This window comes from Sceloporus occidentalis, unplaced genomic scaffold, assembly GCF_023333645.1.
Source record: "Sceloporus occidentalis isolate IW3139 unplaced genomic scaffold, rSceOcc1.0.p SCAF_1, whole genome shotgun sequence".
NCBI lineage: Eukaryota > Metazoa > Chordata > Lepidosauria > Squamata > Phrynosomatidae > Sceloporus > Sceloporus occidentalis.
The window spans coordinates 89,123,975-89,148,119 of record NW_028316981.1 but is presented as its reverse complement, the minus strand read 5'-3'; the positions used below and the strand labels follow the sequence as shown (position 1 = coordinate 89,148,119).

At 42.0% G+C, this 24,145-nt stretch overlaps 1 protein-coding gene across 11 annotated transcripts in view; it reads right to left on the bottom strand.

Moving 5' to 3' along the window:
- TNIP1 (TNFAIP3 interacting protein 1) overlaps nucleotides 1-23,010 on the bottom strand; it is an 83,140-nt gene extending 60,130 nt beyond the window's left edge. For 9 of the 11 annotated variants that reach the window (XM_089528352.1, XM_089528420.1, XM_089528377.1 and 6 more), the window contains exon 1: nucleotides 22,880-23,010. The gene's annotated coding sequence lies outside the window, so the exon portion shown is untranslated. Of the gene's footprint in view, nucleotides 1-6,194; nucleotides 6,253-21,595; nucleotides 21,618-22,879 lie in introns of those variants that run through there. The other 2 variants (XM_089528362.1, XM_089528356.1) reach the window with 2 other exon arrangements.
- Between the last annotated feature and the right edge of the window lie 1,135 nt (nucleotides 23,011-24,145).

The window sequence follows — 24,145 nt, the reverse complement described above, 5'->3', positions numbered from 1 at the left end:
ACCCGGGTGCCATCTCAGTGCACACCCGAGCAGACGGCGGGCGCCATGATGATGTCGCTCATGCACAGCACCCAAACAGCACTGTACACAAGGGGCTCCTTTGTACCAGGTTGGGGGTGTGTCCCCAATCCAGCGCTTCAAAGGGCGGCATAGAGCTGCCCCTTACAGGCTGTTTGTATAGCCCCAAAGTTGACAGAAAATCAACTCATCTGAAATGTGCTACAGAAGACTTCTATGAATACCATGAACAACTGAAAAAATAAATGAATGGATCTTAGAGCAAATCAATCCTGAGCTCTAAACTGAAGCCAAGATGACTTAACTGAGGCCGTTGTACTTTGGACATATCATGAGAAGACATGACTTCCTAGAAAAGACAATAATTGTTGGAAGGCCATAGGAAAATAGGAAAACTTATCAATAAGTGGACTGATAAAGGAAACATGGCCCTGAGACTACAAAACCCAAGCAGGGTAGTTGATTCCCATTGTACCCTGAAAATAAAACATTCTTCCAGTTACCAGAATTTAAGAGTACATCAGTTAATTGAGCTAAGAAATCTGAGCTCTCAAAGGTCTCTCATTTATAGGGTAGGCTTAAGTCAAGGTTGACTTCATGGCAAATGATAATAAACCCTTAAAGTACAAGAGCCCTGCACCAAGAAAACAATCAACACACACTGGAGATAAATTACCTCAGGCTGCTCTTATGTCTTGGGTTTCCCGATTTCTCATTTGGCGTAATTTAATGTAGGGAGTTTCCCTTCAAGGAAACCACCACATTTTTTAATAAGAAAGACTTCTAAGGGAATGATTTGAAAAGAACTGGAAGAGAAGAGCCCTTCCAATGTTCTCCTCAATATGGTGGCCACTTAGAATCACCTCTAAAAGATAAAAAATGCATCACACATGTGAGGGTGAAGGAAGACACATATTTATGTAAGATTTACATTAGTACACATAAGCAAACTGAGAAATTTGCGTGCGCACACACACACAAGCATATTTCAAAAGTTTATACACATGGAGAGATACATAGATACATACGCACAAGCACATTTTGAAAGAATGACTACTATTCACACACAAAAAAAAGTTCTGATTATAGTGGAAAAGACTATGTGCAAGCAAACTATATGCCCATCTGCTCAGTTTGTTGTTCAGTGTGGATGGGCAAACCCAAGATCCCTGCTCTCCCTTTGTATGATCCTTAATCTCAAAAGAAGAGTTAGACTGGCCAGTCCTTTAACTAGAAGACCAACCTCTTTTCCCTGGCTGTTAAATTTGTTAAATGCACTTTGAAGGACAGCCTTCATAGTGGCTTGAAGTGGAAAGAAGAGATTATGCAAAATGTGCACATCCTTTTCTTCCTCATTAGGGAAATGGTAGAGGGCAGCAGACTGGGCCTCAGGAAATCCCAAATTAACAGGAAAGGACTGCTTCAGGCAAGATCTGGTACCCATCAAGCTCATAGAATCATAGAGTAGGAAGAGACCACAAGGGCCATCCAGTCCAACCCCCTGTCATGCAGGAAATTTCAATCAAAGCATCCCCAACAGATGGCCATCCAGCCTCTGCTTAAAGACCTCTAAGGAAGGAGATTCCACTACACTCCGAGGGAGTGTGTTCCACTGTCGAACAGCCCTTACTGTCAGGACGTTCTTCCTAATGTTGAGGTGGAATTGCTTTTCTTGGAGCTTGCATCCACTGCTCCGGGTCCTGGTCTCTGGAGAAGCAGAAAACAAGCTAGCTCCCTCCTCAATATGACATCCCTTCAAATATTTAAACAGGGCTATCATATCACCTCTTAACCTTCTCTTCTCCAGGTTAAACATCCCCAGCCCCCTAAGTCTTTCCTCATAGGGCATGGTTTCCAGACCCTTCACCATTTTAGTCGCCCTGCTTTGGACACACTCCAGTTTCTACACATCCTTTTTAAATTGTGGGGCCCAGAACTGGACACAATATTCCAGGTGAGGCCTGACCAAAGAAGAATACAGTGGCACTATTACTTCTCTTGATCTAGACACTATACTTTTATTGACGCAGCCTAAAATCGCATTGGCCTTGTTAGCTGCTGCATCGCACTGTTCAATTTGTGGTCTACTTGGACTCCCAGATCCCTTTCACATGTAGTCTCGTTCAGCCAGGTGACACCCATCCTATATCGGTGCATTTCATTTTTCCACCCTAAGTGCAGTACCTTACATTTCTCTGTGTTGAAATTCATTTCGCTAGCTTTGCCCCAGCTTTCTAATCTATTAAGGTCATTTTGAATTTTGATCCTGTCCTCTGGGGTATTAGCTACTCCTCCTAATTTGGTATCATCTGCAAATTTGATAAGTATGCCCCCAATTCTGTCATCCAAGTCATTGATAAAGACAGGACAGAACCCTGTGGGACCCCACTGGTCACTTCTCTCCAGGATGAAAAGGAGCCATTGTTGAGCACCCTTTGGGTTCGGTCGGTCAACCAATTACAAATCCATGTAACAGTTACTTTGTCTAGCCCACATTTCACTAGCTTGTTTGCAAGAATGTCATGGGGAACCCTATCAAAGCCCTTACTGAAATCAAGATACACTATATCCACAGCATTCCCTTCATCTAACAAGCTGGTAATTTTACCAAAAAAGAGATTTAAAAAAGAGCTCAATATAACACACCAGAGCACCACACTCTTGATCACTCCCCTGCTTCGGCTTTTTGCAGAAAGGCAAAAGCAGGCTATGGTCAGATGTGCATGCCTCAAAGGGTAACAGGTAACTTTTCCTAGCTGTGATAAGGACCACAACTTCCAAGAGGTCCACTCAGGATGAAGAAGGCTCTTCTATTGTATCTAGGCCACTCAAACCAAAGACAACACATCTTTTGTGGGGTAAGTACAGTATTTCTTACTTTTAATCACTACAGGATTACTACCTCATTTTCATCTATTTCATCTCTATCTTATGAGGATGATTAAGCAGAGAAAAACAATGCAAATTTGAGAGAAAAGTGCTGGGCAACCATACTATCAGGAGGTTTCCAGAAGAGTGTTGTTATATTCATTTTCTTTTTCTGTCTTATTTTAACCAGTACTAACCTTCATAGGTCACGTTTACACACTCACTGCTGTAGGGAATTTAAGGCCTCCAAAGTACTAAACCAGGGAAGATAGTCCATCACAGAATTATAAATCTTCCCTCCTCTTCCGCAACTTAACTGAAGACTCATTTGTTTGCCCAAGTATTTTCCCAATCACAAACCCAGGCAGTTGCCCCTCATAATTTTAATGAAATACTACACTGTTTCATAATAGTTACATAATTTTATTAATTGGTTTTATTGTATTTTGTATGCTTTCAAGATTTCAAAGTGTTTTCCAATCTTTTATTAAAAAAGAAAAGCTACGTGAAACTGTTCTCCAATATAATAAATATATAAACTACCAAGGTAGTTTATATGACAGTAAACTACCAGCCTGAATGTATTCCTAAGGACCTTGAGACAAGCTGGTGGTTCCATCAAACCAGGTTTTCTCATATTCTACAACAAATGCTATTTGAAGGGCTAGACATTAAACTCCTGTTTAGTTTTGCATGTTTCTTGCTGTATCCTGGCTTACAGGCACTCACTCAAAAGCCTCCTCTGTTAGATATTTTGCATGATTTAGAAAATGGCAATGATAATGACAGGGATGTGAAAGAACCCATTTCTCACTCTATCTACATTTATATTCTTGGCATGTGATTTATTTATTTGGGTAATGTTCTTACTCTGCATATTACACACCACAAGGAACAGATCAAAGAGGGGGTTGCACATTCAGGCTCAGCTGACCATGAAGCAGAAAGCTTATCAAACTGCTGAGGCAGAGTCACAGGTGACACATGAATAAAGCAGCTATTTCTGGAGAATGCCAGCAGCTGACAGGAAGCTGATCGAGAAATGTAGCCCGTGTGTGTTCGCACTCACATGTGCGACCTTTGAGCATGTTAATCCCACAGCCATTGACCATACCCCCAGTAGTAGGAAACATTCATTTTTGCTGTATCTGAGTCCAGAGTGGAGATTATGTGGCTCCCTCTACACCAGGGTTACTCAACCAGAACTCTAGGGTTCCATGAGAGGTTGCTATAGATTCTGAAAGAGTGCATGAGTAAAACTGGGGGAGAGAAAGCTGTAGATATCATCATTTTTATTCAGGGGCTCACTGAGGCGTTTATCAAACGGGGTTTTTCCAGCTCAGATCCAGGGTGATTGTGAATCGAGTGATACGAATTCACGTTATAACGTTAATGTATTTTCACACCTGGTTCCTTTCAATGGGAGCTTCTCCCGTGGGGCTTCCGCGGTGCTTCCGGACTGAATCCTTAATGGCTCCTCATTTGGGAGAGTTTGCTAAACAAGTGAGTTGAGAGAATTCGCATTGAGGCTCGCTTCGAATTCACTGCAAATTGGTCTGGTGTGGAATGACACTTTGCTTGTGTTCCGGAACACCACTGCAAAACCCTTGGGTTGCAAATTTCCCATGATGCCATGCTGCAATTTTGCCCCATTTGCTTCCAGTGCTCCCCCCCTGAATGAATGCATTCACATTTTAACGTGGACAGGAGACATGCTGGCGAGGAGGGGGGAGATGGCTGGGAGAGAGAAAGGGAAAAGAGGGGGCAAAGAGAGAGAGTGGGATTAGTAAAGTTTCTACAGGACTCTTTGGGGGTGGGGGGCAGGACGTTCTCCAAAGTGGGGCCAAGGTAGAGGCAGGATTTACTTCCAAGTAGAACTGCAGTTTCTACACTGATTATTTTGCAGTGAAAGAAATTTATTATTATTAATAATAATAAAAAAAATTATTTCAGTGCAAAATAACAACAACAACAACAACAACAACAACAACTACAATTTTGCCGGTGGGTGATACATTTGGATGAAGCAGAGGGCATTTAGAGATAGGTGACACTCCTTATCATTCATGTGAGGCTAGGGATAGAGGGTAGATCCAGATGACAGATGTGAAGGAAAAGAAACAGGAGGCTGGAGGGAGAGATGGAACTCCCAGAATTCCATAGCCTCAAGCCAAGGACCCCACAACAAACTCTAACTCCCATAATAATAATAATAATAATAATAATAATTTATTTTAATAATAATAATAATAATAATAATAATAATAATTTAAGTTGTTAGTTTGCTGAGGCACCAGAGCTCTCTGGCAGAGAAGGCTCAATGTCTCAGGAAACTACAGTTCCCAGAATTCCATAGCACTGAGCCAGGACAGTGAAAGTGGAGTTAAACCAGATTATCTCCCCAGGGTGGATGCAACCTAAGAGAAGGCAACTGTTACAAAGTGAAGGAGAGATGAAGATGAAATAGATGAAGAGAATGACTAGAGGATAGATGTTGATGTGGCTGAAATGGATGAGGGCTCTGACACGGAGGACCCCTTTGAATTTGGCTGCCAGGGATGGGAAACTAGAAGGGAGGAAAAAAGGTGAAGCTGTCATTCCCGTGAAAGTGGAACCAGGCTCCCTTCTTCACCCCAGAAGTGCAAAGGTTCAGGATGCGTCCAGAGCCCCACTGAGCATGTGCAAGGGTCCCAATTCGAATAGTTGAATCCGCATGGTATGCACCGGTGTGGTAATACAATTTGCACTCACTCCGCTTTGCCTAGATCCACATCACGTGACTTGCCTTGGATTTGATTCCCCCTTGATTTGGAAGGGCAACGGAAGGGCAACCAGGTGTGATAAAACACTCACATTATAACGTCAATTCGCATCGTTCGACCCACAGTCACCCCGATCTTAGCTCCAATAACCTCAGTGTGATAAACACCTGAGACTTGAAGATCATTCCAAGAGTTCCTCAAGGGTTAAAAGTTTGTGAAAGGCTGCTCTAGACATTATTGAAGCACAACCCCCATAATTTTATTGGCTCTGCTGGCTTTGGCTAATGAAAACTGGAATCCATGTACACCTGAAAAAGCACAATATCCTCACCCCATAAAGCAGCTAGAGCTTGGAAAAGTTACTCTTTTGGACCATAACTCCATACTGGCTGTGGGATTGTGAGATCTGCTGTCCAAAAATGGAACCTCTCCAGCTCTGAATGGAGCCAGCAAAAGAAAAGTCAATGGAAGCAAGAAAATGGTGGTGGAATAACCAACTGTAAATTTCAACACATAAAACACAGCATCTCATGCACAGAAACATACCACAGTATGCCCTCTGTGTCCAAGAATTCTGCTTCCAGATTCCACCATCAATGGCTTGAAAATATTTGTGAATTCCATCAACATCTAGCTGTTGCAAAAGGTCTTTGGAATATGGAAAGACGACAACAAAACTACAATGAGCCAGAGCTTGGAAAATTATTTTTGAAAAGTAAATTGTTAGGTAAGCTGTGAACAGAAATATATCATCATTAATACTTCAGTTTACTTTTTTTTTAAAAAAAAAAACCTATTCTATTATTTGTTACGCTTGGATTGTTTTTAAAAAAACTACCTCTGCATTGGTAAGTGAATGGAATAGAACATGAAACATTCCATCCAAAACATCTCTATGGCTGCCTAAAAAATTCCTTTGAAACAGTCATTCTTAACCTTTTTGTTACATATGTCATTGAGAACTTGATAAAAGTTGTGGGCTCCCTTCTCAGAAAAAAATCATGTAAACTTCAGTTTCAAAGAACCATGAAGAGAAGGGGGGGCATTTTTGAACCCTAAACACAGGGTACTTGAAGCTTTTCCAAGAACCCTCTCATTCTGAAGAACCTCTGCTTTAACATGGTTAAAAATAACTAGAAAATGTTACTCATTACACGTATGGCAATGCCATTCCCCCTCACTATGTTCCTTTTTGAACAGAACTTTTTTCACATCTTTGTCACCAAAAAGGATTAATCTGTTACAGGTGACTACATTCCTCATAGCTAGTCTTTCCAAGCTCTGCCTTGAACTTTCAAAACCCACGAGAAACTGCAATACTCATATACTAACCAAGGACTAGCCAGGCGCTTTCAACAGATTGCTAGTGCACAGGTCACACTGATTTCTGCTGTATGAGCTCAGCTACCAACTGCTTTTCTGCCACCTAGCATTCTTGCTCTGGATTCCTCTGCTCCTAAATTACTCCTCTCACAGCTATGAACTTTATGTAAGCAAATGGCTAGTTGACAGAGAATGGCTGAGGAAGGCAATAACTAAGGATATGAAACAGAGTTTCTGGTTTTGTAGACCAGTAGAACTTGTTCAAGGTGCTACAAAATAAATGAATTCTCTGCACAGAGACCTGAACCCATCTTCCTTTAAGAAACCACATGTTTGCATGATTTTGCTTTTAGGGTGAGAATGTGCCTAAGCTCCCAGAAGATGAGGCAATAGTTTCCCCTATGATAAGGAGATTAGGGTATGTGCATATCTTTTAGTCAAGACAAACATTCAGATATTATATTAGAGTATGCAGTCAAATTAACTCTGGCAGGCAGAATTCCTCAGACACTACACAACTGGTTTAAGGAAATTCAGGGCAAAATCCAGACAGACTGCATGTTTTTTCCATCTTACGCTCATATTAGACCTCCATAAATAAGAGTTCTAATAGTTGGTGTTGTTATTATTATTATTATTTTCCATAAACACTTTGTTGCTACAGGATAAGAAAGGTTAGACCTCCATAAACAAGAGTTCTAATGATAATAATAATAATAATAATAATAATAATATTTCTTTTCCATAAACACATTGTCGCTGCAGGATAAGAAAGGTGGAGGAACCTCTCTTCTACTGTTTTTTAATGTGATATCCATATTAACAATTAACATTTTAATTATGTCTGATTATTTGGGGGCAAGTGGTCGTTAGGCACCCAAACAGTGCAGCTACTTAATATTGTCATTCTGAGAATGTGTCTTGATTTCAATGAGTGTGTTAAAAAATGTGATTATGAGTCTGACTGCAATTCACATGACTGAAGAACATGTAACCTCAAAAGCCAGTTTTAAAATCAGTGTTAAAGGTCATACAAAATACTATACAATCTTGGTTGTCAGTCAGAAGTTCAACTGGAATGGATCCATCTTGACTTCACTTATGAAGGAATTCCATAGTCCCAAACTTGACATTTTGTGACCATTTTCATGTTCATTCCATCACAATAGCTCAAAGACACACACACACGCAAACACTTGCCCACATCCCCTGGTCAACGCAAAGGGATCTTGAAAGAAAGAAGTTGTAGCATGAATTTTTGTAGACTTGAATCTGCTCCCTCAGGTGCATGGGATGGAGTGGAAAGTCCAAGGACAGACCTATAGAAGCAGACTGTATGTGAGAATGTCCATAGAAATGCAAACCTTTGTGGGTGTGGAGATAAGGTGACAAGTTCATTTGGAGGACAAGGCAGGAGAAAGGATGTTGCCCTGAGCCAAGGTGAAGAGATAATCATATGAATGAGATTTCTGTGGGTTTTTCGGGCTATGTGGCCATGTTCTGGAAGAGTTTATTCCTGACGTTTCACCAGCTCAGAGGATGTTCACATTCTCTGAAGATGCCAGCCAGAGATGCCAGCCACAAACTATGGATGCCGGCCATGAAAGCCTTCAACTTCACATATGAATGAGTATTGGAATGTAGTATGGGAACCAGAAAGGAGATGTGATGAACTGGCCAAAGTTCCCTCACAAGGCTGGACGGTTAATTAGTCTTATTATGTGTGCAGTGTATCAGGAAACCTGATCAATGATGAGACCTCTAACCGTATTCTCCATGTAACCTCAGAAAAGCCAGGGCTAGTTCTACATACTGGAATTTCATAAACAAAAAAAAAAAAATCTCCCACACTAATAAGATACAGGTAAGGGGGAAAGCCAAGATGAACCAGACAGAGTTGAGCAACCATCTGGGTTGCTCAGCTCATTCACAGCATGTGGGGTTGGTGTGGCAGAGTGGAATGGCATTTCAGCCTCTTAGTTGAAAAAAAGGAGCACTTGGTCAACAGGTGCAAGCCACATACTGTCACACACCATTACTTGAAGTAGTTTTCTCCCAATCCAACTACTCTTGTAAAAGTGGACAGTGTTAAAAAAAACAGTTCAAAGCAAAACATGGTGAACAGAAGTAAGGTATGAAGTAAGGGGAGAAGAGTGTTTCACAAAGGAGAGTTAAAACTCCCACCTCTTCCCCAAATTCATCTTTTTTGAATGTGTGAGAAAAGTCACATTTAGGGTTTGTCTTGGTTTTAAAAAGACGAGAGAGAGAGATGAAGAGATACTTCTTTTGAAATATGCTGCAGGAAGGAATACACCTCCTCACACTGAAGTCATGAGACAGTAGTGTCTGTCGACCTGTGAAATGCAAGAAACCACAAGGTAATTCACTGTTGCCCACTCACTGCTCTGCTTCACCCACTGAAATGGCTGTTCCACTAGCACAAATTCATCACAAAAAGTTTCTGTCGGGGGTGGGTGGGTGGGAGGGTGGGAGAACAGAACGTGAAAAAACTGCAGGGAAGAATCATAGAATCCTACAGTTGGAAAGGACCACAGGGTCCTTTCCAATCTAATCTAATTCCCAGACATGCAGGAAGAGGGAGAAGGCACTTTTTAAGTTTCAAAAAAAGGAAAGAAATACCTGGAAAGAAGAAAATCCATTGTAAAACTTCTGAGAGCAGATAAGATCATGGATTTTTTCATCTAAGTTATAAATCAGAAGTGGCAGGAGGCAAATCTATTGCTATATTTATATGCAATTTGCAGTGAATCAGCAAAAGTGTATGATGAATGCCAGCAGCCTAACAACTGCATCAACTGAAAAGGTTTTTCTCTGAAATGTTTGACAAAACAGAATGTTAAGGTGCATAAACAGTAACCAAGAGTAGATGCTTTTAATAAAAGGAGCTGAGATCTCTGGTGTCAGACTGATCCTGAATTCCTAGGCTGAGCGTATGCTGTAGGGCATCCTATTCCTCAATGCTTAGCATGTGTCTCTGACACTATTTTGCACCACACAATAAACCTTTGGGGGGGGGGGGGGAGTACATCACATGATCCTAAGTTCTGCCCTGTTACACCAAGATCCATCCTCTTTTCACCCCCTCCATCTTTTCTGATATTAAGCTGATATTAAAAAGGACTGTCTAAGGCACATAGCTGCAAATGTACCCCAGATCAAGGAAACAGCCATACCATATAAAGAAATTTGGGAACATATTTGGGGATCCAGAAAGCTCAACATGGGGAAGCGCAAGAGCACATAGCTGAGGCAATATCTATCAAGATCAGAAACTGCATTATCCTTTCACTGACGGGTGCTTCCAAGTGAACAGAAACCCAAGAGTACCTTCTTCTGGGAGCCATATTCCTTTGTCCAGGGACATTTGTATTAATAGTCCAATTTCCTTTCCCATTGAGAAGCAGTATACATAGGCTAGATCCATACTTTAAGTTGCCCAAGCCCTCTTGCCACTTTGAACTGAGCTAATAAAATTCCCCCACTGAATATTAATTGTAGGTGTCTACCTAGGACCCTGGCATTTGGGTAGCAGCCCATGCATCTTTTATCTTCATATGAATTGGACAGCATCACTACAGGAATTTGTTGTTAGCTGCCATCAAGTCAACTTCAGCATATGGTGACCCTGTGAATGACACCCCTCCAAGTTATCTCCAACAGCCCTACTCAGGTCTTGCAAAGTCAGAGCCGTGGCTTCCTTGACTGAGTTTATCCATCTGCAATATAGTCTTCGTCTCTTACTACTGTCTTCTCCTTGCCAAGCAGTACTGTCTTTCCCAGTGAGTTATGCCTTCTCATGATATATCCAAAGTATAACAGTCATTTTGCTTGACCCCTTTGCTAACTGGAAAAAGTTCTGTTTTTTCCATATTCTGTCCCAAGTAACGGTTATGCATTAGGGCAATCAAATGTTGTGGTACAACCATTTCAGTAAGAGCAATGCATAGTTTTTCATGATCTACACAATCTATAAAGCACAGGCTGTTTTTATGAATTATTTTATTGTGCCTCATTATCAAACATATGCTTGCAATATGATCCCTCATATCGCATCCTCTTCTGAATCTGGCTTAGGAACCTGCCATGTAAATACATACACACCTTCCCTGAATTGTCACCCATCCAGATTTTATTAATCTTGTCCAGTTGAAGTGTTTGTGCTCACTTGTTTGTACAGTAGACCTTCCCCAAGGTCTCCAGATCCACACATTCCACCAACCATAGATGAATTGTCCCATATCATCCACTTTCATGTAACCACCATTTAATAATATGGGATTGAACATCCACATGTTTTTTATCTGTATGTGGACAAGGAATCAACTTCCCCCCTCTGCCTCCCCATGGATATTCTGTGGCCACTGTACTCACAACCGTGCATTAACCAATACTGGTTAAACAAAAACATTTTAAAAAACAGATGTAGGCTACTTTCGCCAGTGTTCATGGAGTATTACCAAACTCTCTCTCTATCACACACACATTCACAGAGTGACTTAACAACTGACAAACCAAACCAGCTAAAAACCTGTATTCCACTCTCATACTAGGACCAGAGGTGGCTTTTCTTTTTAATGACACTATTGTGTGAGACAAGTTATGGACAGCTTCTTAAACTATGGTTAAAAATAATTGCAAAATGGGGAAAAAGAGCATGCCAACACACCAATCTTTTTGGGATATTCCACTTGAAGATACAAGAATTGCACCCAGGAAATACGCCAGGAAGCCACTGATCAATTCCAGGTCTGCTCTTGCCAGAAATGATCCCCAACTATGACCCAGAATATCTGAATGCAGTTATAATAAACAAACCCATTCAAAGGGAAAATGAAAGAAAGAAAAAAGGAAAACTGTAAATCCCACTGCTATGGGAATGCAAGATAATCACAAGGTTTATGGAAAGATAATAGCAGGCTGTTGCCAGTCATAACTAAGAATATAGGCCTGATGAAAGAGAATATATAACCACAGTTGACAGTGAATATGTATTAAAAGATGGACTCTATAAAAGATGCCAGGGGTATGAATTTGCAGAGAGCTTGCTAGAGCTGTCTGAGACTTTGGAAGAGAGATGGGGACAAGCATGCGCGCACTGCTCTCGCCCCCCCCCCTTTATTTACGAATTTTGACTTTCACAGGAGGTGGAATCTTGTGCCCCTAACCCCCGTGAATGCCAAGGGTCGACTGTACTACCCCTTGGATGTCCTCCCTGGAAAATTATTGTCTGAATTTTACAGCTCCACGTTTCACAGTGTCTATAACATCACTGATGAGTGACATCACTCTTCTCCTGCCCTTATGCCATGTTATGTCCCTGACATCAGAGTGGAAGCTGACTGGTCTTGTTATGAAGTCTGGAGAAGCCACTTGTCAGTTTCATCTTGAGCTAAAATGAGATTATAGATGATGGAAGCTGAAACTGACTCAGACAAGACACAATTAGTCCACCTTTTGCAAGCTAGGAATTCTTCTTCCAGTAAGTAACAGCTTACATTTTGCTTTGGGTTTATCCTGCCAAGTGTAGTACATTCATAAATTCACTTAATAATTCGAAGCCTTTAGTAGCCTGGTCTGTAGGGCATGGACATTAAGATGGACATTAAAGAAAATCTATATCAAAGCATTACAGCAGTTTAATTCTACTTTAACTGTCATGGCCCTGTCTTATGGAATGGTGGGATTTGAAATTTGGGGAATTATTTAGAATTTTCTGCAAGATATTTCTAGTAATGTAGTATAAGAAATGGAACCACAATTCCAAGGATTCTGCAGTATGGGATCATGTCATTTAAAGTAGTATCAAAGTGCTGTAAATCTGTCGTGCAGTTACAGTCTAAGTTTATAGATGTAGTTTATTGTGAGTCCTGCCATATTCAGCATTTGCAATTGTTACAATGCAGATGTTTGTACTCAAATGTACTAAATCACTTATTTATTACACTAGCATGGAATTTCTCCTTCCTGTCCATCATGGGCCATTCTAATGAACAGTTAAATCCTTGTTTGGAGAAGCTCCAGTTTAACCAATCTTGTGAAACTTCGATGATTCCATGATTCTTCAGTTTTGGGTTCAGAATGTTGTATATCCCAAGACTTCCATCTCAAGTGGTCCTCAACCCACTGGGAGTTGTTCAGGAGTCATCCAGGAGACTGCGATTATGCCCTTTTAAGCTTAAAGATATTAAAATCCTGTAAAGCTGAATTGACTATCAGGGACAGTCAGCCATCAGAATTCTTTATCCACAAAGAATAAATGCATTAATTCTCCTTTTATATCTGTTACTATGTGCCCCAAAATACTAACTTTAAAAAACAACAGCAACCTAATCCACAAATCTGTTGCTTCTATTTAGATCTGGAATCATTTCCCAAATCATTGATTTATTTGTTCTAGTATAATCTCCTCAATTTCCTGTAATCCATTTTTCTGTCCCCACAAGACTGAGAGAGAAATCTGACAGTATCTGTCACTGCCAGAATGGCATCTGCTAGCACAGCGATTCCACCTTCCCTTGAATATACACTTAAATCTGCACTGTACAATAAGGAGACTCTAGTCCAGAGCAAATTATACTGATTTCTAGTGGGGTTGCAGAGCAAAGGAAATAGTCAAAAACATCTGTTACAAGTTTGCTTGTGATACAGAGTTTAGAGTTGCAGGACCGTAATTTTGGAGATCCGGGATCAAGTCCTTACTGAGCCAGGAAATGCATTCATCACTCCCTCTTAACCAAGGCTTCAGGGAGTTCTGGGGACACCTTGGAATGGTAGGAAGGAGGGCATGTTCGCTTTCCTCAAACCCCTTCCCAAGGCAAGAGAGCTGTCTTTCTCCAGGCAGCTCCCTGTCCTGGAAAAGGGTGGGGGGTTATTTTCCTCAAACCCCTTCCCAAGGCAAGAGAGCTGCTTGGGGAAAGAGGCACCTCTCAGTCCTGGATTGGTGTGCTCACCCTTTCCAGCTTCTCCCACATGGGCTTTTTCCCTCCCCAGGGGAAAAGCCCGGGAGGGAAGAGGAGGAGGAGTGCATGCACAGCAGCCTTGACCTCGCAAATAATCAAAACCACGAGTGTCAAAGCCGCAAATATCAAGGGACAACTGTACTTCACTAGCTAAAGAAATAATTGCCATTTCCCAACAATGGTAAACAGGTTTTTTTTAGTTGTTGGGACAATATATAACACAAGGAAGGGAGGCAAGACTTGTACCTCATTTGAAACTAATGAACAATTATGCATTAGTTGTTTGATATATGCATGAAAAAGTAGCAGCTAAAGAAAAAATCTTTCTTACCAGTAAAGCCGAGGAGCAGCAACACCAAATATCCCAGTAAAAATTCACATGTGAACCTGCCTGTATTTTACCAAAGCTGTCTTCCTTTCAGAAAACACAATATAACCTGGCAAGTCAGGATATCTCCAACAGAAACTTCTCAGAAGTGAAACTTTCCAAGGTGATCTCATTCTTGAGAGATCTAAAAGTGACTTCAGCCTTGCTTATAGGAAGTAATTGTTATAGAGTAATCATCTAAGTAACCATCCAAGTTATCTTGTGATCAGCTGCAAAAGAGGAATGCAGAAACACTAAATGAATTAAGGGCTGGGCAATTTGGGTAACTGATTGTGCCACCAGAAAGACAATAGCACTAACAAATCTCACAAACCTATAAAGTGGGATTCTTTCTGCACCCAAATGCTATTGCTAATATTACATTATTACTGTTGTCACATTTGGCTATCTGTATAAAAGTGATGACAGTCAATGTATTGTGTGTTCTCAAGTTGCTTATATTGCTGACAGCCTATAGCAGGGGCTGGGAACCTGGGATCTTCCAGATTTTGTTGAATTGTCGGTCCCATTATTCTTAACCAGTGGTGATGCTGGCTAAGGAAAATGGGAACAGAAATCCAACCATATATGGATAACTACAGTTTCTTCATTCCATATCTACAAGAAGAATTCAGAATTCTATTTGAACCATGGGGAACCCAGGAAGCTTCCAAACATGGTAGAAGCTCATTCTCCACAACTCCTAGAGTACATTTGGGGGCATTCTGGAGTAAAAGGGGGGATTCTAGAACAAAATAGATATTTTGACCCCTGTGGGGATCTGGAGGCCACAAAAACATGTGGCCCATAAGCCGCACTTTGCCCACCACTGTTATAAGCAAAGGTAAAGTACAATAAGCAAGAGTACAGCAAAAATAATAAGCAAAATGGGATCTGAACCTATGTAGGAGTATGTTTGGGGCACTGTTTTCGGTACAGTGCAATTATGTATCAGCTTGAGAATGATGAATTAGCTTTTTTTAAAATAGTAGATAAATCAGCAGCTGAACACTTATCTGTACTATCTATGGGGAAATGTGAGAATGTTCATAGAATGCATTCTGTTGAGTTATCACTTCAAGAAATATCCTAGTGGGAATGAATGTGGGAAAGCTTTTGATTTTGGTTTAATATACTTCAGCAGAAAATGAAAAGGGGGAGTAAGCAATGTGGGCAGCTAGTTTTCCATGCCATTTACAAAATTTTTAGGCCAGAAGATTTCACCAAGGGTATATCCAGACTGCAAAAATAAAGCAGTTTGGACATCACTTTAACTGCCATGACCCCATCCTACAGAATCCTTGGATTTGTAGTTTGGTGAGGCACCAGATTTCTCTGACAGACAGACCAGACTGAATATCTCACCAAACTACAAGAAAGCTAACATGGTGCAGCAGCTTGAGCATTGGACTATAACTCTGGAGAACAGGGTTTGAAACCTTATTTGGCCATGAAACCCACTTGGTGACCCTGAGCAATTCACACTTTCTCAGCCTCAGACCTCCAATGGCAATTCCCCTCTGAAGAAACTTGCCAAGCAGACCCCGTTAAAAGTTCGCCTTAGGGTTTCCATAAGTCAGAAATGCTTTGAAGGTCTTGCACAACAATGACAATAATCCTATATGAGCTTTCGTGATCTAAGATTTTCAGAGAAGTCCTTCTTTTGGTCCAACCAAATTCACAGGCACCTCTAGTGAAAACATAGGAAACGCTGCTTTCAGACTTTGTAAGTCCCTCTTCGGGGAAGGCTAGGATGGGTCCCTCCTTTTTGCCCTTCTTCAGCGAGTGAAAACTTTTCTTTCAAACAGGATTTTTAGGAACTGACTGACAGGACTTTTAATACAGGTCGAGTCTCCCTTATCCAGAATCCTGAAATCTAAAATACTCCAAAAACCAAAACATTTTTCATAGGTGACTAAGATTATGACACCTTTATTTTCTGATGGTTCGGTGCTCTGAACCATCAAGCCTTGTTCTATGTACAAAATTATTAAAAATATTGTATAAAATTATCATCACGCTATGTGTATGCGGTGTATAAACACAGCTTTCTCATAAATTCAGATATTCTAAAATCCAAAACGCTTCTGGATGAGGGAGACCCAATCTGCAGTTCTATCAATTTTATACTTTCATCTGTATTTGTTTTATTTCGTGTAAACTACCTTAAGATCCACTTTTTTGGTGAAAAGAGGAATATGAGTAAATGATTAAATAATGATAATAATATTCTTAGAAGGAAAAGTATCAGAAAACCAAAAAAGTTAACCCAAAACCAAGGATGGAGTAATGCAAAGGGTGGATAACATGCAACTCTCTAAAGTCTGTCAGACTGCTACTCTTGGCAGCCTTAACCAGCACAGCCAAAGCTGAGGGATGATGAGTACTGTAGTCTATATGTTCTCCTCATCCCTGGTGTAAGGGAAAGAGTCTTCACACTGTAATGGGGAGAGCTGTGTTCAGCTCCATAATCAGGGGTGGGGTGGGGGTCCTCTTTGGGTAGCTGCTATCTCTTAATCAAACGAACCACATGTGGAAAGAATGGTACATTTTCAGGTTGAACTCCTTACCAAGAAGGATGAATACAAATTAATAGCTAAACCCAACACTACAATTCTAGGCATATTAATTTGCTAGTACATTACACTGCAATCAGTAGAATCACAAGGAACCGGCTGGGCCCTGATGTTCTAAGTATCTAGGCGGGTAGGTCAGCTGCTCCAAAGCCAAAACCAGCAGTTAACACACTGGTATATAATTATCCTCTTATGTGGCATCACAGTCTGGCATGAGCCTTCCATTGCTCAGATCTCATTAAAAATAGATGGCTAACTTTCAGAAGTGCTACTTGACAGGGAGCAGGACTGGATGGCCCTTGTGATCCCTTTCCAACTCTCAGTCTATGATTAACACAAGGAAGTTAACCTTCTTTTAACAAGGCAGGAAAACACCATGTGATCTGGACCAAAATAACCAAAACACTGTCTTTCTGACACTCCCACGCCCTTTGAAAAATTATTATTTTCAATCAACTTTGAAAATAAGATTAAATTCTCAGCAAAAGTCACATATAAATCCAACATCCTTTAGATCATGCCTTTGGGAGCAATGCAATCAATCACTTGGTTTGACAATCATAAACAGATTCAAACCTTTATTATTATTATTATTATTATTATTATTATTAACCTTTATTTATAAAGCGCTGTAAATTTACACAGCGCTGTACATACAATCTTTTTAATTAGACGGTTCCCTGCCCTCAGGCTTACAATCTAAAAAGACATGACATAAAAGGAGAAGGGAAAGGTGGTGAGGCTAGTAGGCTAATACATATAAAGTACATAGCAATACAGGAAATGGTTCGATAAAACAGGCAACAAAAGAACATCAAATAGCAAGCGACAATTATGCAATGCCTGGGAACGCTTCTCTGAACAGGATGGTCTTCAACTCCATTTTGAAGCTGGTTAAAGAAGTGATGGCTCTTGTTCGCGGGGGAAGAAGGTTCCAGGAGTGAGGGGCAGCAAGTGAAAAGGGGCGAATCCGGGATGGGGCAGAGGAAATCCTGGGCTGGGACAGCAGACCTTGACTACCAGAACGGAGGGCCCTGGTGGGAAGGTGAGGAGAAAGAAGGTCTGATAAGTAAGGAGGGGCCAGCCCATGGAGGGCTTTAAACGTCGACAGCAGGAGCTTGTACTGAATACGGAAAGTGACGGGGAGCCAGTGAAGGGATGCCAACACAGGAGAGATGTGGTCAGAGCGGTGGGCAGATGTGATAATGCGTGCAGCTGAATGCTGGACAGAGATTAAAGGACGGAGGTAAGAAAGAGGAAGCCCAGCCAGGAGGACGTTACAGTAATCAAGTTGTGAGACCACTAGGGCATGGACCAGGGTCTTGGCAGTAGAGACGGAGAGATATGGTCGGATTTTAGCAATATTGTACAAAAAGAATCGTCAAGCCTTGGCTGTGGTCTGGATCTGAGGGATACATGACAGAGAAGAATCAAAGATGAAACCAAGACTGCGGGCTTGCTGGACTGGTTGAATAGAAATGTTGTCCACAGAGACAGAAAAGGAGTGTTGAAGGGTGAGCTTAGGGGGAAAGACAAGAAGCTCCGTCTTGGACATGTTGAGCTTCAAACGCCGATGGCGCATGCACTGCGAGACAGCTGTGAGACATGATGAAACTTGCTGTTCAAGCCTTGGAGAAAGGTCAGGGGTGGAAAGATACAGCTGGGTGTCATCGGCATAGAGATGGTAGGAAAAACCAAAAGAGCTGATGAGTTTTCCTAAGGACAGTGTGTAGAGAGAAAACAGAAGGGGACCCAGAACAGAGCCCTGGGGAACTCCAACAGATAAGGGAACAGGAGAAGAAGTCTGACTGCCAGCAACCACTGCAAAAGATCTGCCAGACAAGTAAGATCTAAACCAGTCGAGAACAGAGTCTGAGAACCCAAGGTCAGAAAGTATGGGCCCGTTCACATTACAAAAAAAATCGGTTCTGAAACCGATTCAATCACGTGAAGTTCATACTCACCCCGAATCTCACACAAGCGAATCCGAGGCTTGCACACCCGTTCCGTGGTAAATGGCCCCTAGCGCGGTGTTTTTGAAATCGGCGCAAATACCGTTTCTTTTGGAAAACCCCGGGTCCTGGGAATGAGAACTTGGCACCGATCACGATCGAGGCAAATTGAGGGAGGGATTTAGGTCAGAGGGTGGGCAAAGGACAAGGCATTTCCTCCCCTCATTGGAGGGGAGGGGGAGGAGGAAAGAGCCCTGGGAAGAAGGGAGCAAGGGAAGGCATTCTTTAGGAGCCTCTTTTCCCTGCATCCCCTGCCCAAAGCCCTCTGTCGCTGGGCATTCCTTCCCTTGCAGGAGGAAAAAATTCAGGTCACGAACGGAGCTCACGTCAGGCAACCCCCCCCCCCCTTTTCAAATTAAAACAATTTTTTTAAAGCAAATATGCGCATTGTTTGTATGCCAGAGGCAGATAGAGCCGGGCTTGCACTTTATATCCTTGGATCTCCTTGCTTTCTGCAGAGGGGGAAGCTACAAATGTTGCAAACAATCAATGTTAAATTTTTAACAATTTTTTTTGAGCAAATATGCGCATGGTTTGTCTTCTTGAGCAGATACAGCAAGGGAAGCAAAGGGAAAGCTAATGTTGCTTTTAAAAGCATAAAAAAAATGCATGGCAATCCCATCCTTTGCCTGGGACAGGGGCAGATCTGACCCAAAAGCCCACAGGTTTATAAAAAGAGAGAGAGAGAGAGAGAGGCATCTCTCTCCCTGCTTCAGCCGCTGAAACCCCTGTGCCTGGCTCTTTAAAAAGGGAGGACACTTTCCCCAATGCCCTGCAAACGTCACCATGACGATAGCTTGATTGGCAGCGGCCACCTCGCCAGCAGACACAGAATGCATTCGATTTCTAAATTTGCAGGTCAAAATGCATTCGATTTCAAATTTGTAGTGGGCACTTGCTAACGGAGCGATTCGGGGAGGGGCATCTGGATCAACCCAGTTCCTTCGAGGTCTTTTCGCCAGTATATTAACTAGAAGAGAGTGATCAACAGTGTCAAAGGCTGCAGACAGATCAAGAAGGATGACAACAGAGTAAAGGCCATTTGCCTTGGCCAGTAAAAGATTGTTTGAGATCTTGGTGAGGGCTTTACTTGGTTGATCATATTTTAAAGGACTGTGCCCTTACTCTGAAAATCTAGATTTCCCCAAAATATGAGATAGGCTCCATCTTCCCCTACATAAATCAGAAGAATAAGACTGAAAAGGGCAGCTATAAAAGAACTGGGTTAGATCCTATAAAGATATAACTCTGAACACAACAAGCCATCGTATTCCCCATCATCACTGCTACTGGAACTTTGAAAGCTCGCATCATGTATTTTGTGAATTCTGGTTGGCCCAATATCGCTATCACTGTTTTGTGGATTTAGGATGTTATTGTACTTTGCTATATGGCCAACATGGCCATCACTGGATTTACTTTTACACTCATAAATAAATAGGAATGTTGGTTCTTACCTGCTATACGTCCGTTTCCAGCAGAGAAGATTTGATCCTTAACTTGGGTGACCATATTACACAGGGCTGTGCCCCTACTCTTAAATTTCAAGCTTCCCCAAGACATAAGATAAGATTCAGCTCCCCTAACCAGCACCACTTACACACTGGCACCCCATTAGAGATAATAGCCAGGATCTATGAGGAAACTGAAATAATTCAGAAAGTTCCTGTACCTTGGATCAAACACTGAATGAAATGGAGACTGCAGTCAAGAAATAAGAAGACCAGGAATGGGAAGGCCAGCCATGAGAGAACTGGACAAGATCCTAAAGTTTAAGGATGTACAACTGAACAGTAAAGTCAGAACCATCCAGTCCACTGGATTCCCCACCACCATGTACAGATGTGAGAGTGGGACAATGAAAGAAGAGTAAGAAGAAAGGAGGGAGCAAACTTGTTTTCTGTTGCTCCAGAGAACAGGACCCGGAAGAATGGAAATACAGGAAAAGAGATTCCACCTCAACATTCGGAGGAACTTCCTGACAGTAAGGGCTGTTCGACGGTGGAACACACTCCCTCGGAGTGTAGTGGAGTCTCCTTCCTTGGAGGTCTTTAAGCAGAGGCTGGATGGCCATCTGTCAGGGATGCTTTGATTTGGATTTCCTGCATGGCAGGGGGTTGGACTGGATGGCCCTAGTGGTCTCTTCCAACTCTATGATTCTATGAAAATAAACTCTTCTGAAATAAAATGTGGTGCTGAATAGGGCTGGGGAGTAGGAGTAGAAGTAAGGAGTAAAGGAGTAAGAGGTTTTTACAGGAGTAAGAATAAGGAATAACAATATATATTTGCTGCTCCTTATTCCTGTTATTATATTGTACTTGCAAACACCAATTTTTAAAATTATATTGCACTGGGAAGAGACTGGGAGGCAAAGACACACACGCACCAGCCTTGCAAAGCAACTGGGGCTTTTTCCAAGGGCTGGGGAGTAGGAGTAAACGTGTAAGAGGTTTTACAGGAGTAGGAGAAACATTAAGAAAAATTATCTTACTCTGGAGTACGACAAGGAGTAACCCCAAAATCACCAATACTCCCCAGCCTTGGTGCTGAAGAGTGCTGAGGATATCATGCGCAGCCAAAAAGACAAACAAATGGATCCTTGAACAGATCAAGCTTGAATTCTCCCTGGAAGCCAAGATGATTAAACTGAGACTGTTGTACTCTGGCCACATCATAAGACATTACTCACCAGAACAGATAACAATGCTAGGAAAGACAGAGGATAGTAGAAGACTGCAGGCCAGATGGATAGACTCTATTTGGGTGGTCATGGTATGAACTTGCTGGACCTTAGCAGAGCAGTGGAGGACAGGGAGTCTTGGAGATGCCTCTTCCACAGGATCGTCATGTCTCTGGTCGATGTGAGGGCAGTTAACAACAAGCCCTTACTTTCAAAGAGATATGAAATAGGCTCCATCTTCCCCAACAAGCACCCTTTACACACTTGCACCCAATCAGAGGTAATAACCAGGGGTGTCTCTCTCTTTCTGTGGCAAAATGGCTGAACACCCCAATGCTGCCTGAGCAAGCTTCCCTCGCAGGATGGCCAGGCATCCTCCTTTCTCGGGACTTGCCCTACCTTTCATGCCCCACATTTGCCTTGTATGTCCTCGACTGTGCACTGCCTTGCCCTTGGGATGACCAGGAGTCCCCCTCCTTTTCCAGCACCAGCTCACACTTACACTAGTAAACTATATAAACAAACCACAAATAAGCTAAACAACTGTAGCAATAATAGAGACAACGACAACACCAATTAAACTAAATTCTGAACATATCATCCGTTCTTCAGTCATTTTATTGCTGACCTTAAGCTGTTTCTCTGTATATATATTTCATGGTGATCTGAATTTCTAAACAAGTAATATCTCTTGCCATCTTTGTTTTAGAAGGGTCCTCCTCTTTTCCCAAGACCTGTCCTACCCTTAATGCCCTACATCTTTCTTGAACGTCCTACATTTTGCACTGCCTTGTCCTCAGGGTGACCAGGGCTCCTCCTCCTTTCTGGGACCAGCCCTATCTTTCATGCCCTACATTTTTCTTCAGCGTCCTCCATTTTGCAATACCTTGTCCCCAGGGTGACCCAACACCTCTGCCTTTTCCAAGGCCAGCCCTGCTCTTCGTATGCCCTACATCTTTCCTGAGTGTCCTCCATTTTCCACTGCGTCCTCCTCCTTTTCCAGGACATGCCCTACCTCTCATGCCCCACATTTGTCTGTTATGCCCTCCATTTTGCACTGCCTTGTCCTGAGGGTGACTAGGGGTGTCCTCCTCCGCCAGGACCTTCCCTACCTTTCCACCTTGTGTCCAGGAGGCATTGCCAAACGTCCTCCCTTTGGAGGACAGCTAAGAAGCATGGGGTGCTATGGATGCTGGTGTCCCTTAGCTTCCCTTGCCCTCCATTTGGCAGTCCCCCTGCTCCCTCCATCCAGGGAAGCCCTCCCCTCTGCATTAGGCAAGAAAGGCGCCCTACCTGCGAAGGGGCTCCAGGGGCCCTCTGCTTCTTCTTCTTCTTCTTCTTCCCCTTCTCCCTCTGCCTCCTTCCCCGGGGCTCCAGGCATCTCTTTCTCCCACTTCCTCGCAGGGGCTGCCCAAGAGGAAGCAGGCTCGGCCCCGCCCACCCTGGAATTCCCCTCGCCCAGGATTGATTGACACACCCAGCAGCTAATCAGCGGCAGACTTCCTCTTTCTGAAATGAATGGAGCTGCTGCTGCTAGAGAGAGAGACAAAATGGCGGCGGAGGGGAATTACTTTTCTGAGGGGCTCCTTCTTACTCTGAGGGTGTGTTTGCACCTTAGGAGTTTGGGACTTTAAACAGTGTGAAAATTGCACAACTGACACTACAATGTGGTTAAAATGAGATTAACACAAGACTTTAAAACAGTGTGAAAATTGCACAACTGATATTAAAATGTGGTTGAAATGAGATTAACTCAAGAAGACCCATTATCCTGGGAACAGCCAGGCAATAAACAGTCACAAGTCATTCACAGGACAAATACTAAAAGCAGCTTCATTTATATACTGCTTCATACTGAACTAGCTTTATTATTACAATTGTAAGATCATTGCCCCCAGCAATCTGGGTTATTATATGTAATTTTCTATTTTTATCTCTGTGTGCATTTAATTGGTTGTGATCCCGCCTCGATCTGCAGGGAAAGGGGGCAAATATAAATAAACTATTATTTATTACATGGGAGCATAATAATAATAATAATAATAATAATAAAAAAATACTGGAGACTTGTTTCATATTCAGTAACAGCTGCAAGGTTATTAACGTTTGTTCTTGACTATGGAGTTTATCACACTAGGAAAATCCCATGGGAAAATGGGAGTTAAACAAGATCCGAATTTAAACCAAACTTGCAAATTCAGGGAGTTCATCACGCTAGGGGACTGGAAAATTGGAAAATAGAAAAGATATCTTCAATGGATGAAGGATTACAGAAGTTATGGGAATTATAAGAGAAATGGGTAAATTAACAACCATGGTTAAAAAAAGAAACCAATTCAAAATTCAGAAAGGGAATGGGATCCTGTTGAAAAATACACAAACGTGTTTTGGAATACAAATGTGTGAAATAGATGAAAAAAGTTACAGAGAATGGTGAGACGAAAGGAATGAAATAGGAAAAATATAAGCTTGAAAGGTGCAAAGATACACAAAGAATAGAAAAGATAAGAAGAATGGAAATTAATAAAGATAACGACAATGAGAAAGGATTACAAAGTT